General features: G+C 37.0%; 1 pseudogene; it reads right to left on the bottom strand.

Moving 5' to 3' along the window:
* Nucleotides 1–870: 870 nt before the first annotated feature.
* Nucleotides 871–11,847, bottom strand: LOC110597670 (programmed cell death protein 6-like; annotated as a pseudogene).
* Nucleotides 11,848–15,348: the final 3,501 nt, after the last annotated feature.

Consider the following 15,348-nt stretch of genomic DNA (forward strand, 5'->3'; position numbering starts at 1 on the left):
TTATTTCATTGTCTTAAATAATTTGTATTGTTTCTCCTAGTTTATATTAAAATGTTATGAAGATTATGTCTTAGTACTTAATTTTACCATTGTTATGTAGGTGATCAAGCACCATTTGCATATTGGTCAACATACACATTTATTTATACATGTAACTGTTAAATTTTGCACACATGTGTATTTATATATTTTCTACCATCATCAGTTGTTCAGAATTCTAGACTGTTAACTAAATTTCAGGAGTAGCTGTGGAAGAGAGAGATGAGATGGCCCTCAATGTTAGAACTAATCTGTTCTACAATTGAGGGACTGGAAAGAGAGAGTACAAAACAAATATTGGTCAAGCACCTGCTGTGCGCCACGTAACATAGCAGATGACTTTTTTGTTTGTTTGTATTTTTATTTGAGTCACTACCTTTACTTCGTTGCTTATGTTGCCTATTCCAATGAATACAATAAACTTCTTTTTAGGAAAATGAGGCACACAAAAGCCTTCTGTGCAAGTTCTGTATTATTTTAAAATTTTATTGGTTTGTAAAAGCATTTCCACAACACAACTGGAGAGATCTGAGAAAGCACATGATGCATTTTGGGGAGCAGAACACTTGAACTATAATTTAATTTCATCTCATAATAAAATTAGCAGGTCAATAAACTCAGGGTTCCTTATGATGATGTAGTGGCTGCTACAACTGCAAAAGCCCTTGTCAGGTTATCCACGTATGGACAGCCAGGTTCCCAAGTATTAACTACACAAGATCTATTGGGAGAACAGCATCTAACTATGTCTGGGTCCCATTTTGTCACAGGGAAGAAATTTGGCATTTTCAGTCTTTTTCATAAGGTATGCTGCTGTCCTTGGGGCCTGCATTATATGATGCTGAAGACCATGGAGAGATACTGCTCAGAAGACACCTGAATCCAGCCGTCCTGATCAATGTGGTAATGTCCAAATATGTCCATCGACCTCTGCAAGACATTGTAGACCTGGATGAGAGTGCTTGCTTGAGCTCCTTCTTGTCGATCATCCCAGAGTTGTCCCTGTCATAGGTGAGGAAGGCATTCTGCCAGTCTCTGATGAATATCCACATGCTAGTGAACTCACTGAAGTTCCCGCCAGCCTTGTCCTCCTGGTCAAACATAGAAATGATTGACCTGACAGTCACTGGGTTAAGCCAGGCCCGCATGCTATGAGAGGATCTGGCTCCAACTCACCATTGGAGAGCTCTTGCTGAAGCTTATTGTCCAATATCACCCCACTTCTGTCTTTATCAATTTATCGGAAGACATTCCACAGGTAGCTCTGGTCTGGCAGTGCAGGGCCTGCAGCTGGCCCTGGGCTGGAGCTCAGGGCAGGGCTGTAGGAGTAGGCAACTGTGGATCAAGGTACCTTGTTGACAACCAACAACTTTTTATATTTGTGATTTCTATTTGTCCCTACAACAATCTGAAGATGCAGATATTAATATCACTGAAATAGTGATGAGGAAATAGGCTCTTGGAAATAAGTAAGTCACTAAAGATTATTCAGCTTCTCCATGACAAGCTAAGCCAAAACCTCAGTCATTCACCAGATTGCACTGCTGGCTAAGAAAAGTAAACAAACGACCTAGGACATACAAAAGCTCAATAAACAACAATGAACCTTAACTTACATCTGTAGTAGGCAAAAAGTTTATCTATGGATAAAGATAGAATATAATACATATCTAATATATATTAATATAATGTGTCTAATATAACATACATTTACACACCTCTTTATAATCTCTAGTTTACATTGTCTTTATCAGGTTAAGTGACCTTGAACAAATTTCTGCCCTTGTTAATCCCACATTTCTCTATCTACAAAGTGTGGGGCTCTCTTCATCTCTAATTCTTGATAGCTTTTACATTCAATTCCATGGTTTCAGCCCTGGTATGTGTACACCTTGCTCCCCGGAGCTCTCTGAATGTAGTGTATGGGTTTGCTTCCACATGCTTGGAAGCATCCTAAGCAAATGTGATTGAGCTTTAGCAATACACACTAGAGCTTCTTTCCACAATGGTCACTAATGATCCCTAATGAAGACACAATCTGAAAGGTAAACAAACCAACAGCTCCTTTGTTTTTGTGAATCGAGAACTAAGGGTTATTGATTATTCTTCTGACCCAGGACGGATCCATATAGATCTGGGGAAGATTGATGGCTCTTTTGATCTGGAGGATAAGCCAAGCCTGACAACACAGTGCTTTACTTTAGAAACTGTACTTTGAATATAGCACCTGGCAGGACTTGGCCAGGCTCCTCTTACACTGCTTCTTTTTCTTACAAAAACTCTGGTCAATTATATTCACAACATTGCAAAATATGTCATAATGAAGAGTTCCTTCAAGGTGCTGAGTCTGGGCTCTGCTGATCATTAAGGATTGAGAAAAATAATAATGGTATTTTCAAACTGTATCATTCATATTCTCAAAGCCTCATGGGAACTCTAAATTTATCCAGGCTCTTTGCTTAACTATGCTTGATTTGTCTAGACCCTATTAAAATAGTAATCAGGCAGACTTGGGAATGGGGTTTATTCCCCATATTTCAGTGACTCTGTGTTTCATGCAAAGCATTGCCATTTTTTTGCAGCCCAGCTGCTGGTAGAGCTGATAGTAGGTGTAACACAGTCTATAACTGCCATCAGGGAAAGAAAATGCTGTGTGGGTATAGTGGTCAGGTATTGATAAGATTCTGAGGGTATCTACAAAACCCACCTGTTGGCTTACTGGGCCTAGTTTAACAACTTCTTTAAAGTGCTCTATTTTATCCAAACAATAGTTTCAGGACCATAAAAAGTCTATATGGAAGATTCTCAGGGGTAAACAGAAGGGTGTTAAGAAAGCCTTCAAATTATTACAAAAAATGTAGGTTTGGGGTCCTCAGCATTTAACTGGAGTAATCTAAAGGTATTAAAAGCTAAGTGCATTTTCAAAAGGTGACTTATTGTGTCCAATCATTAAATATTTCAACAAATATTTATACATTAGTATTGGTAAGTCTCTTTCTTTCTTCCCTCTCTTTCTGCAATTTTTTTGATTATGGCTGTTGGCATATTTATCCACAATTTTTCCTTAGTGAAACTGTGTATATCTCTAACTAGAAGTTTATCTGCCCTGCAATATTTTACTACCCAAAAGAATTGGCCATAGGTAGATCTGTAACCATGATTTGACACAAGTGGGAAGCATATATGAAGAGGGAAAGGAGGTGAGAATCATCCTCTTACTCAAGAAGTATTCTTCTACTGCTGATATTTTTAAAGGAGATTAAGGATTTTTTTTTTAATAATCTTTGAACCCATGATCATTGAGCCAACAACCATGTTATAGCAGAGGCCATGTTTGATATAGTTAAGCTGCAAATCCACTTTATTTCTCTCTCAGGCTGCCATGCTGCCTCCAGGTCCTTGGGAAAACTTAGAAATGGTAGCTTCATGTAAGGGACATTATTCAAATAGCTCAGCAATGGTTCCTGAGTTTCTGATGTCTCAGTTTTACAGCAATATAAAGTCATATCAAAATGTAAGTTTCTCTGGTAAAGATAAACAGAGAGAAACATACTGAGCTGTATTACTGTAAGGTTGGTACATAAAATTTAAATGACTCAGAAAACACATAGTATACAAAATGAAATGAGAAAGGGAGCAAAGAATAGCACCTCAAAAATCTCATTGCTGTTATCAGAAGATTCTCAGAGTTTATTTTAATGATCCCAGAGGACAGCTAGCTGATTTCTCAGTCTACTTGTGGAATTCCTCACTGACACCTGTAGGAGCAGTTTCCCAGCAGAACCCAACCCTAATGGTCAGATTGCCCTGCAGGGGTCAGATGTAATCACTGAGCTGCTGTGAGGAGTGACAAGAACTGGGTCACTTAAAAACATATAATGTGATATACCTCCCATAAGGCGTCTGGACTGGCAGACTGTTTAGTCTGTGGAAACAATTGTTGGGAAATGTTTGCAACCTTGCAATATGGCCTAGCATACTAGTTCAAAGCCTATATTGGTTGGTGTGTTTTATAATCTGTCTACACTTTAACAGGAAGCAAAAGCACCATTCTTCCTTCCAATCTGTCTCTTATGAACTTCTCATTGATTCATTTTTATTTTATAATTCTTCCCAAAAGGATCAGAGGTGAGTTCAGTGAATATAATAGAATAGCAATAAACCACTAACACCAAATTAAGGAAATCAAGACAAAAGGAAAAGGAAATGAGAATATGTTACCAAGGCTGAGGAGGTCTACAATCATAGTGCACAAAACTTTTCTATGAGTTTTCCAATAGCTGAGGAAAAAAGAAAGTCTTGATTACTTCTCTTCAATGAAAGAAAGCCGTTTCTCCACAAATGAGAGAAACTTAGTTTCCTGGCTCTTTTCCATAAAAACAACGACAACAAGAAAAACAAACAAACAACAACAACAAAAAAAAAGAAGAGATAAGAAGCAAATTATGTACGAGACAATGGACCACTGATGTTTTCAGTTACAACCTAAATAATTGCCACTAGAGACTGGTTGGATCCATTGGTGTTCCAGTTATTCAGAGACTTCAGTGAGAAGGATCACCTCTCTGTGGTAGAGATGTATGTGGGCTGGTAAACCTTTCTGTTCTTCACCCCTCACGTTATTTGATCAATCTAGAGAGTGTCATCAATCTCCTACCTGGAGGTAAAACCCAGCCTATTTCCCCTTTGATATATAAAGTCTTATTGAAACACAGCCAAGTCTTGTCATCCCATATTATAGTTACTTTTTAACTCCAATGGCAAGATCAACCAGCAATGTACAGCCTAGAAAAGACAACATATGTATAATCTGGCCACTTATAGAAAAAGTTTACCTATTTTTTCTCTAGAGAAATACTTAAATATCTGTCATTAGAACTAACAAGTACTTGCTTAAATTCAGTTGCCTCAGTCTAGTTAACCCAATAAAATCAGTATCTGCCACTAACGGCATTATGTCTGGGAACCTTCATGTAAGTGATTATATATGCCAGCTTATAAACTGAATGGAGGAAATGAGACCCAGGGCTAGTAAGTTTTGTTTAGAAGGAGAGTCAAGTCAAACAACCGGAGCATGAGACATTTTCATTGAGGTGGTTGAGGTGCTACTATGGCGGGGGTGGATCTGGAAGTACAATAAACAAAATGAAGGCTATTGATGATTGGGGTGAAGGGAAAGGGTGAGTCTAGGCACTGCATGACAGGAAGAGCATTGTGAATGGTAAGACAAGTACATACTTCCTTTCTGCATTTTACTTAGGATCAGCAAAGTGGAGGTGCTAATGCTGGAACTCCACCATATCCATAGGTTCTCCAAGCAATGCAAAGTGGCTCACTCACTGTTGACACACAGGAAGTTGCCAAAAGCAGAAAATCTCCACTAACAAACTTAAGGATTGAATCATGAATGTGAAGTTTTAGATTTCAACAGAGGTTCTTCGATCACATTGTGCTGATTTTGAAAACATGTGAAATATCCCAAAAGTCAGTAGAATTGAAAGCATGGTTTTATCTAATTTTGCTTCATGACAGTCTTTGCCCTCTTACCTGAGTTGTATTTGTACAAAATTAACTAAAGATACATATAAAATTTAAAATATGAAATGTAATTAAAAGGAATTTTCTACTTAAAATTTTATGTATCACATACTTTGAAAATTTTAAGTGTGATGTTTCCCGCTCCCCTGCCCCAAATAAGATATTATTATCGTTTATTTTTAAAATCTGGGATTGCAACTGAAACTGTCTTCTTGCTTTCTTTTTGGAATCTTTTTGGCTTTCATACCTAGTTTATTTAAAATGTGTGAAATATGCAGGATCACTTCAATTAGGGAGGGAAAATGTTTCAATTCACCTATGTATATATTGAATATCATGGGCATGTTTTTGCCTAACAAAACTTCCTATTAAAATAGAATTTTTGTTTCTAATGTGAAAATCTTTTCTCTTTAAACTGTTTATCTCTTTTGGAAAATACTTATTATCAAAAATCCTTTTGCAATTGCAATGAACTTGGAATTGAGTAATAACAAAAAGTGAAGATCCTGATAGAAGACTTCAAAGAAAGTTAATATGCTTACTGTACTTCCCCTGTGTGACCTACATTATTAGCTGCTGGGGGAGATGGAAATTAGTTATTTTCTCAAAGTTTTTCAAAGTTTTTAAGGAAAACAGGTCATGTGACTAAAGTTAGAAAGTCAGTGATTGCAAAATTGGGTAATTTTATGTAATTCAGTAGAAACCAAGAAGATGGAGGTAAATTTGGGATAAAGCAATTAGACAAAAATTATGGGGGACCCAACATTAATAATGGCAAATAATGGAAATACATTAAAAAGAGATTAATATAATAATTCATATCATTGTAAGTGGATTAAACATTTTAGAATTGAGTTTAAAAATACATCTTGTATTTCTTGTTGGGCACAGTTGTGCACACCTATAATTCCAGTGGCTTGAGAGGCTGAGACAGGAGGATTGCAAGTTGAAAGCCAGCCTCAGAAACCCAGTGAGGCTCTAAGCAACTTAGTAAGACCCTGTTTCAAAATTTCAAAAAGATATAAAAGGTCTGGGAATGCTGTTCAGTGGTAAATCTCGTCTGAATCCAATACAAATAAATAAGTGTATTTATCAAAAACATTTTACTAAACCTTTTTAGTAAAGATATTTTTGAAGTATGATAAAAGAAAAAATATTAAATGTTCCTTTACATGTTTAGTTTTTTGTTAAAAAAGTGATGATGTCAACTCTCACATATGTTCAAATGATGGTGACGCAAAAAATAAGGTCATTTCTTATATTATGCTAAGACAATGCTGAGGTAATACAATCAACGTGATTGATCTTATACTATCACACTCTTAATTTTGCAGCTTGGGAGCAAAAATTTTGTAGTAGCTTGGTTTTGTTTATTTCTATAACCTCAGATCCTATCATAATCCCTGGCATGGAGTAAGACTGCAATAAATATTCATTGAATGAACCAAGGCAGAAAATAGTGCAGAAAGAAAGTTTTATAAAATATAAACAGATGCAAAATGACAATGCAGGCAGACAAGAAGTTCCTTTCCTTCAATGAAAACATTTGTCCTTGGTGGATACGTGAATTAGTCCAGCCATGATGAAGATCAGTATAGGAGATCCTCAAAAACCTAAAAATAGCACTACTATATGATGGATCTGTACCACTCCTGGGCTATTTATATAAAAGAACTAAAGTCAGCACATTGTAGAAATATATGCATATCCATGTTTATAGCAGAGCTATAGTTATGGAACCAGCCTGAATATTCATCGACAGATGAATGGCTAAAAAAAAAAAATGTGGTATGTGTACACAATGGAGTTTTATTCAGCCATAAAGAGAAATGGAATTATGTCATTTGCAGGAAAATGGTTGAATTTAGAGAGCATCATGTTAAGCAAAATAAGACTCAGAAAGTCAAGGGGTTTATGTTTTCTTTCATATGTGGAAGAGAGAAAAAGGAAAAAAAAGAGACCTCCTAAAAATAGAAGGAAGATCAGTAGAGGAGAAAGAAGGAGATGAGGAGCAGAAGTGGGGGCAAAGGGAGGTAATTGAGAATGAAACCTATCATTCAAATTATGTGTATATACGAGAGTACCACAATGAATCTATTATGTAAGATTATATATCAATTTTTAAAAAAAGAAAAAAAGAGTGAAAATAATTAATTAGACTAAAATTTGAAATTGTATACTTTTAAGAATATCTCCATTTAACAAAATATTAAGTAAATGCTTTTGGCCTTCACTTTTTTTTTTTTAATAAGCAAGCTGGGATATGTGGTTTGGAAGTAGTACAAATGATCCTATTTATAAATAGGAAAATGATTAACCAAAGTGGAAAAGTACAGAATTGAAAAATAACTTTAACAGTGCTCAAGGTAGATAAGAGTTGCAAACTAAAGATGTGTTCAAGGCAAGAATCCAAGGTGCTCAGGGATCCCCACTTACCTTCCCCCCTGAGAACTAATGAGGCATGTTTCCTTCATCTTATGCCTACTAGGTGTAAAGGAATGGGAGGCATTTTTACATAGGAACTACTACTGACTAGAGAAGAAAAGAATAGGAAAAAAACATGTAAAATTCTTGTGTTTTACTTGTAGGATTTTGTGATTCAGTTTTTAAAATTACATTTCTTTATGTTAACACAAGCAGTTTCTTTTGTGCACTTAATGTATTTGTTCCTCAGTGGAAGGAAAACAGTAAAAATAATCATAGGGAAAATAGATTTTACATAATCCATTTTTTTTCCTAAAGATAACTCACATGCTTAAAAGTAACTGGGGAACTGAATAGTGAATAAGATATATTTAAAAAGTTGAAACTGTTTTGTCATTTTCATCAAGAATTTCAAAAGTTTACTTTTACAATGTGATTTAAAAAAAAAAAAGAAAACTTGCCCTATTGAAAATTTATCTGGTTAAGAAACACACACTTTCTTTTAAATAGAATGTTCTTTTTGGAAACCAATGGAGATTCTTGCAACAAACTCCAGAATGTGTTGAGGTCAAAGACTTCTATTTCATGAAAAGTGAACATACTCATGACAATCGGGTGCAGTACAAGCTGTATCTTATGCCACAGACATTCCACTTACATATGTCACTACAAAAGTCCTATTTTTTATTTGTCTATTCTGTTTTAAAGAAAGGAGATTCAAACACCCCATTCCATTAAATTACAAAAATAATACTTGTTCTGATTAACATCTTGCAAGTATCAAAATCTTCCGTTTCTCTACTTTTCCTATAAAATTTTCTTTTTTCCCCCCTTTTCTTAAATGAAGTGTTATGTGATCTAAACCAGAAAGCTCCTATGAACTTCGTCTACGGATATTAACCAGCTGAAATAGCTATCTAACCATTTTAGAAATATGCAGATAATGAAGATGTCACTTAAAATGTACATGCATTTGGGATTTGCAAAGAAAAGTAATATACAACAATAATATCTTTGATCATGGCAAGAACTCAGAAATACGGGAACTGTGTCGAGGATGGTTATCATCAGCCCATTTTCTATTCCCTGTGCACAAATCATTTCATGCATTCTACAACCCAAGTCTCGATGTTGGGCTTCAAAAGCAATTTCAGCAGCAAAATAAGGTGCTTTTCTTCAATTTTCAAGCCATTTGTACGAGGTTAGTGTTGTTTACCCACCTGGTACACTGATATTTACATACCCCTTTAAAGAAAATTGGTAGGTATGATTTATGGAGTACTGTAAGAGCACAATTTTCCATGTAGTGCACCTAATCTGAAAGGGCACTTGCAAAGGTCACTCTGGCCATACAAATACCAAGTCTTCTCTTTGGAATAAGTTAGGATATTCATTTTTCTTGGAAAATGTCAGCAGTACCCTACTCCAGGGGTTAGTTTATGCAGATAAATGCGTAAGCCTTTAATCTTAGAGCAAAAATACTCTACACAAATGTAAAAGCACTCCATCTATCACTGTTAAGACCTGTAATTTGTTTTTATTTAAATCTCAAGCCAGGGTGGAGTGGGCAACAGGACCGTTAACATGGTATCTCACACATAAGGAGAGATCGAGGCAAAAAAACATGCTTAGACTCTCAACCTAGGTGGCTGGCATGCAGTGGGGTTGGAGCAGCCCAGACTGCTCTTTACAGCAGCTTCTGAATTGTTCCTTTCTCAGGAGAGACTTCCTGCCCATCCCAGTGCATGGGAAATGGCCAGGAAGTTTCCTCTCCCATCCAGCATTGTAAAAGCAGTTATAGTTAAAATTCAGGTGAATAAAACATCATTAATAAACTTAGGGATTCACATCAACCCTAGGAGAGAAACACCAACCTGAAATTCATAAAATCTTTTATGAATTTATTTATTTTCCCCAATAGAAGAGTTATGTTTAAAGAAAATATTTTTCCATGTGGAATCACTCCCAATTCTGAGATGATGATGATGATTATTTTTTTTTTACAATTGACAAGAGAAATAGAGCACAGCCAATTGTGCATAGTGTGTGTAGGCTCATTGTACACATCTTATTTCTTCATGCTGTATAAAATTTATTCTTGAAACTAAAATTTCTTCCAAATAATGATTTTCCTAAAAATGTGTGAATTTTAAACTTAGGAGACATGAATATAAGGTAAAATATGACTATGAAATATTTGCCTCTACAAAGTTAGGAAGAAAATACATGGAGAGGGACTATTTTTTATAGTCTGATGAGGTTTTACAAATGAATTTGGAGCTTATGAGATGTGACTGGACAGCAGAGTATGGTCCCTTGATTTTGGTCTAACATCTGATATTGGTTTTGCCATTTGAATATCGTAAAAGCAAAAGGAAACTATAACCATCCATATAACAGATTTCCTTTTGAAAATGTGTATATCAACATGAAGATGCATGTAATATGATAATAGTTGACACCATTGTATGCATTTTATGGAGAGAAAATGCTACAATAAATAAGATGGATTTGATTTAGGCATCATTCTAGATATATTTTTTCTCTCTTGATTTTAAGAATATAATGGGATTGGTGATTGGCTCAACATATGAAATATTACTTGAGTTGAGTTCAGTAGTGTAAATAAAATTGAAACATCAACTATAAAAAGAAAAAGATCGCTACTAGGTTTAGTAACCTAAGAAAACTATGATAAGTCAATAGCAAAGGATCTCTAGTTTCTAAGTGATAAGATTAACTGCAATTTCTCCAGCTCCTCGTGTCAAACATTTTGGCAAAGGCACCATTCCTGAGTCTATAGCACACAAAACACTTCTGAACTTCTTTTTTATCTGCATCTACCTGTTGGGAATCTCTGCCTTAAGGTCTGACAAGCAACTCAAACTTTTCATATGCAGAAACAAACTTCATGGTCACCCACTTCCAAACCTGCTCCTGCTACCACCTTCCTCATCTCAAGTTTTGATGACTCTAACCTTCCCTTCTCTCAGGCCAAAAGTCTGGAAGTGTTCCTTGTTTCCTTCCTTAGCCTCACATAGTCAGTAAATCCATTGGTGTGGGTTTGACCTGATCCCTTCTAATCGTGGTCGTGTCTACCAACCTCCCAACAGGGCTCCCTAAGTGGCTGTAGGATTCCAATCTCTGCCTTCTGCAATTTCTTCTTACCAAAGCTGTAGGATTTTTATTTTAACACTATATATTAGTTTAGATCATTCCACTCTTTTGCTTAAAAAGCTGCAGTGGTTTCCTCAAAAAATTTTGCCTGGGCTCTGAGTCTCTGAATGCTCTGTTCATTTCTCACTTCTACCCCCAATCTCCCTTAGCCTCACCTTCCATCCATGGTCTCCTTACTCACTCCACTTCAGTCACCCCTCTCCTGGAAGTATCCCAGACATGATTCAGGACTTTGCATGGGTCATTCTCTCTGCCTATATTCCATCTGTGGGTGGAGACACGGCTCCGTCCCTCATCTCCATCAAGTCTTTCCTTAGGCATTCTCCATTCCTGTCTCACACTCTGGCCCCTATGCCATTTTGCTCTCCTTATCACTCTTCTCTGCTGATTTTATTCCCACAGCACTTACCGCCATCTGACACAGCATATGTTTTACTTACTGTATTGTTTACTGCCTGTCTCCCCCCCGAGTAAGATAGAAATCCCTGAGAGCTGAGATTTCTGCCTATTTTGTTTACTGCTTCATCCTCAGTGCCTAGAAAAATGTTTAGCATAGGGTAGATCTTGAAATATAAATATTTGGCAGTTGAACTGACAAATGCCTTTAACTACTTGTGAGATGCCAATAATTTTATAGCGGTATTCTTTTACTCGCAGAGTTTGCCCCATAGTTGTATAAGCTTCAGCCTTACACAGTTATGCCTCCACATTAATATTTCCTTAATGAAATTGAAGTATGATGTGGCAAAGTAAGAGCTCAGAAACAGCCTTACATTAGGTCAGGCTAAGTTTGGTCAGTTAGGATTGATGGAACTAAGGTCTTGACCTTAAGTGAGAAAGATTACATGGAGGACGAGAACCCTTAGGAGAGAGGATTCAAATTCCACCACTGCTACTTTCCAGTTGTGTGGTCTTATGTACACAAGTGGGCTTTGTGACCCTCAGCTTTCTTACCTGTGAAATGGAGCTGTGCAATAATGCCCTCTCACAAATTTGAGGTGCAGCTGACACATGGTAATGTCAAATTCTGTTAGGGTTACTACTACAGTAATTGTAGACCACATGGTACCTTACATACCTTCTACCTTTCAGAAAATGTTCACATTACATTGCACAATGACTGACTGCTGTGTCACAGGCAGCAGAGTCATACTGAGCAGAACTGGTGCACATATTTAAATCTCTCTTGGACCCCATGACTAATAAGCATGGTTTCCATTCAAAGTCATCAGTATTTGGGATAATAAAATTTTGCCATTGTAGTTTTAAGTGCTCAACCCCAAATAACAAATGCAGGTAAGAAAGGATTCTGCTGGCTTGTCTCAGCAAGAGGCAAATTAGCAAATTATGGCCCATGGGTCAAATCCCAACTATGACCTTTTTGTGAATAACCTGCAAGCTATGTATCTTTTATTTTTTCTTATATTTTTCAGTGGTTGAAAAAAATCAAAAGACTAATAATATCTTGGACATACAAAAATTGTTTAGTTAGAAATTCTGGTGCTTGTTAATAAACTTTTACCAAAATGTAGCCATGTGGATTTGTATACATGTTATCTGGTTACTTTTGTGGTACAATGTTAGAACTGAGTAGTGAATTCCTGTCTCACTAAACCCAAAGAATTTACTATATAACTCTTTAAAAGTTTACTGAATCCTGGCCTGTGAAACTTAGATCCTCACTTTTATTTTTGGTAAGCATGACTTTGTTTATATTACTTGCATAGCAAAAGCAGTGGATGTGGGCAGACCTCTGTACCTGGGGCCACTTCTCTGAATTGTTGCTATAGACGTTCCATATATGGGCAAAGTGATATCTCCCTGCCCTTCTTATTCCTCTCTTATTTTGTTCTAGCTTCCACACATGAGGGAAAACATTTGGCCCTTGACTTTCTGAATTTGGTTTATTTCCCCTAGCATGATTTTCTACAATTACTTCATTTACTAGTGAATACCAATACCATCATTTCATTCTTCTTAATGGCTGAGTAAAACTCTTTTGTGTACATATACTATGTTTTCTTTATGCATTCATCTATTGACAGGCACCTGGGCAGGTTTTATAACTTGTAATTGTGAATTGTGGTGCTATAAACATTGGAGTGGTTGTATTGCCACAGTGTGCTAATTTTAATTTTTTTTTTTTTTGGATAAATACTGAGGAGTGGGATAGCTGGGTCATATGGTGGTTCTATTCTTGTTCTTTCGTGGAATCTCCATATTGCTTTCCAGAGTGATTGTACCAATTTTTAGTCCTATCAACAACATAAGAGTGTGGCTTTTCACCCACATTCTCACCAGCATTTATTATTATTTTATCCTTGATAATTGCTATTGTGATAGAGTGAAATGAAATCTCAGTGTATTTTGTGTAGCTTTGATTTGCATTTCCCTCAACACTCTTTCTCTCTCCCCCACGCCTCTCTCTCTCTCTCTCTCTCTCTCTCTCTCTATCTATCTATATATATATATATATATATATTTATGGTTGTTGTTGTTGTTTATGCTTTTGGTGCAGGGGATTGAACCCAGGGATGCTTAACCACTGAGCCATCTACCCAGCCCTTTTTATTTTTATTTTATTTTATTTTATTGAGATAAGTTCTTGCTAAGTTACTTAGGACCTAGCTAAATTGCTTGGATGGACTTGAACTTTTGATTCTCCTGCCTCAGCCTCCTAAATGGCTGGGATTACAGATGTGGTTTACCATCATACCTGGCTCAACAGGGTATTTTATATCTCACATTGAATTTAAATGTGGCCCTCTCTCCCATATGGAGAAAAATTTTGGCCTCAAAACTTGCAATGCTTTCTCAGAATTATTTATTGGAATTAGTTGCCCTTCCCTCAGAATTATGCACACTCTTCTGCCAGCATGTTCTCCCAGAGATTTCACTGTCTCTTACCTTTGGGAAAAGTTGGTTGCCTTACTGTAGCTTAACTTTTTCCCTTTAATTTGCCCTACTAATTTGAAGCCAGCATTTCCATGGCCTTCTCTATTTCAAGCTCATCAGTTGATAATTCATTAAAACAGAAGAGAACAATGTTTTTGTTTGTGCAAAGGGTGTGGGTGGGTGAAAGACAGTTTTAGGGAGAACACTGGGGATCTTCAGCATATGCACAGGACTGACTTCAGAGCCCTTAATTGTTCTATATTCTTTGTCTTCTCCATGGGTGGGGAATTCCCATGCATAAGGCTGCTGGGCACTGGCCCAGGGTCTACTCCTTTTCTGCTACATGGCTCATGATTGGGTGACAGGGCAGTGTCTAAGGACCCATGATGCTTGCTACCGTCTATTATGAGCCCAGTGACAGCAAGGAAATACCAAAACTACTTTCCCAGCTCCCCCTTGAAAAGGGCCCTTGCAGCCGGAGGACTGGCATTTCACTGCATTTCTAGTTTAATTAATGTCTAGGAGATGAACTTCAATTCCCACCCACAGCAGCATAAATTAGATGGAATTAAATGCAGTGCTCCTTTTTACTTCTGCTATTTTTACTTGCTGGCCGTCGTTTTTCCCTTCAAATCTTATGAACATGTAGCAGAATTGCACACTGCATCCTAGCATGAAACAAAACACCACAGATTTTATTATTATTATTATTATTTATTTGCTTCCCATCCTCTGAAGTCTGGCAGGTCTCTGTGTTCTTGGTCATCCCCATCACTGCCTGGATTGGGGACTGTGTGGTGACTTAGAGACCACTGGAGTCTGGGAGACAGGGCTATATGGTGTTTTGAGCTGGAGAGTTTTGGTGAGGAGAGCAAGAATATGGTCCTGGTTAGTGACTGCCAACCAGGGGTGTGCAAGGGAACTGGGAACATGGGTGTTAGATATAGTCTCTTGCTGACAGCAGAAAACACCTTCTTCGCTCACCCTAATACTTCTCATTTTCCACCATTGCCATTGTATAATAGAGGACAGTGTCAAGCTGGAGAGCCCCCTGAGGTCCCCGTGCAATAACTATTGTGAGGCTTCCAGCGTTCTTCCAATCCAGTGAGAAAACATACATGTTACAACAGAGAAAAGAACTAGTCCAAGACCAATAAGTCCTTTTTCTACACAGTTTTAACTCGAGTTGTTACTCACTGTTTATTGGCTCTGTGACTTTAGGGAGGGCACTAAATATCTATGTCTCAATTGACTCAACTACAAAAAAGGGATGAT

The sequence above is a fragment of the Ictidomys tridecemlineatus genome, chromosome 5 (assembly GCF_052094955.1).
Source record: "Ictidomys tridecemlineatus isolate mIctTri1 chromosome 5, mIctTri1.hap1, whole genome shotgun sequence".
NCBI lineage: Eukaryota > Metazoa > Chordata > Mammalia > Rodentia > Sciuridae > Ictidomys > Ictidomys tridecemlineatus.